Source organism: Schistocerca cancellata, chromosome 8 (genome assembly GCF_023864275.1).
Source record: "Schistocerca cancellata isolate TAMUIC-IGC-003103 chromosome 8, iqSchCanc2.1, whole genome shotgun sequence".
NCBI classification, from domain to species: Eukaryota; Metazoa; Arthropoda; class Insecta; order Orthoptera; family Acrididae; genus Schistocerca; species Schistocerca cancellata.
The window spans coordinates 26,462,498-26,464,967 of record NC_064633.1 but is presented as its reverse complement, the minus strand read 5'-3'; positions in this window follow the sequence as shown (position 1 = coordinate 26,464,967).

Here is a 2,470-nt window from a genome sequence, read left to right as displayed (position 1 = left end):
ACCGATAAATATTCTGTCCCTGTGGCGTGAATTATGACGAACTAATCCTTCAAAGTCAAACAAAACTATCAGCATGGCTTTGACTTTTGATCTCACTTGACGAGCTTCTTTTGGTGTTGGAGAACCTTTCCCGACCCACATGGTCTCAACATCACAACCGTAGACGCGTCTCATCACCAGTTCAGGAACATCTCGTTCTCATTTGCGCAATCCAAAACCTCTTCATAGATTGCGAGAAGTAGGTGTTTCTGGTTTGACTCATGAGCCGTGGGACGAACTTGTCGGCAACACGATGCATTCTGCAGCCTCTCGGACAGTCAGTCAGGGGATAGGCAAAATAATGTGAACATCTGTACTTACATGGGAATGGTTTATTAATAGCCGGCCGCTGAGGCCGAGCGGTTCTAGGCGCTTCAGTCCGGAACCGCGCTGCTGCTTCGCTCGCGGGTTCGAATCCTGCCACAGGCATGAATGTGTGTGATGTCCTTAACTTAGTTAGGTTTAAGTAGTTGAAAGTCTATGGGACTGATGACCTCATATGTTAAGCCCCATAGTTCTTAGAGTCATTTGAACCATTTTTGTTTATTAATAGAGGTTGGACCCTCATTTGCCCGTAATACAGCCGCGATTCTTCTTGGAATACTAACATTTATTGATTGTATAGTCTCCAGTGGAATGTTATGTCACTCTTCGATCAAAACCTTTTCTAACTGGTGACGAGGCAGGCGGAAATCTGCTCCGGAGTCTGCGTTCCAATACCGCCCATGAGGGTTCGATCATGTTCAAATCAGGGGACTTGACTGGCCAGAGAAGACGCTGCGGTTGCATGCTCCTCATACCACGATTGTACTGTCCTGGCTGTGTGAATGGGTGCATTATCGTCCTGAAATATGGCATCATTATTGGAGAACAACGTTTGAATCATGGAGTGCACCTGATCATCTAAAATGTTCGCATAATCGTTGGTTGTAACACGGCCATTGACAGTAATGATGAGACCAGCAGGTTACCATGATATGGTTGCCTACATCATCACACTTCACGTTTATCCGTTGAAATCAAGCAATCAGTATTGTAGGCTTCTTTTGGCGTTCTCCAGACGTAATCAAGCCAGATGTTGGAAAGATGACACACTTCACGCTTATCCGTTGAAATCAAACAACCAGTATTGCAGGCTTCTTTTGGCGTTCTCCAGACGTAATCAAGCCAGATATTGGAAATAACGAAAAAGTTGACTCGTCGAACCATATGACGTGTTTTCCATTGATCAACCATCCAGGAGACCAGATTTTGATCTTCTTTGCGTTGGTTTCGTCATTAATGGGTTCGGTGTAGCAGCTTGTCCATGAATATTATGTTATGAAGTTCTCGGCGGATAGTGTCGATAGATATGAGGTCTCGAAGACGGTTGTTGAACTTCACTTTAGCCGCCGTAGTTTTGTGTTGTTTTGACACAATTCGTGTTAGCGTTCGACGGTCTCTGTCATTTAGTTTTGATTTACGCCCACTATTACGTTTACACGATGATATCTTTCCATGTTTTGTGCAGACTACCATCACTGTTAAAACAGTTGCTCGTGTTGTTGTCTTCAGTCCTGAGACTGGTTTGATGCAGCTCTCCATGCTACTCTATCCTGTGCAAGCTTCTTCATCAACCAGTACCTACTGCATCCTACATCCTTCTGAATCTGCTTAGTGTATTCATCTCTTGGTCTCCCTCTACGATTTTTACCCTCCACGCTGCCCTCCAGTAGTAAACTGGTGATCCCTTGATGCCTCAGAACACGTCCTACCAAACGATCCCTTCTTCTGGTCAAGTTGTGCCACAAACTTCTCTTCTCCCCAATCCTATTCAATACTTCCACATTAGTTATGTGATCTACCCATCTAATCTTCAGCATTCTTCTGTAGCACCACATTTCGAAAGCTTCTATTCTCTTCTTGTCCAAACTATTTACCGACCATGTTTCACTTCCATACATGGCTACACTCCATACAAATACTTTCAGAAACGACTTTCTGACACTTAAATCTATACTCGATGTTAACAAATTTCTCTTCTTTAGAAATGCTTTCCTTGCCATTGCCAGTCTACATTTTATATCCTCTCTACTTCGACCGTCATCAGTTATTTTGCTCCCCAAATAGCAAAACTCCTTTACTACTTTAAGTGTTTCATTTCCTAATCTAATTCCCTCAGCATCACCCGACTTAATTCGACTACATTCCATTATCCTCGTTTTGTTTTTGTTGATGTTCATCTTATATCCTCCTTTCAAGACACTGTCCATTCCGTTCAACTGCTCTTCCAAGTCCTTTGCTGTCATCGGCGAACCTCAAAGTTTTTATTTCTTCTCCATGAATTTTAATGGCTACTCTGAACTTTTCTTTTGTTTCCTTTACTGCTTGCTCAATACACAGATTGAATAGCATCGGGGAGAGGCTACAACCCTGTCTTACTCCCTTCCCA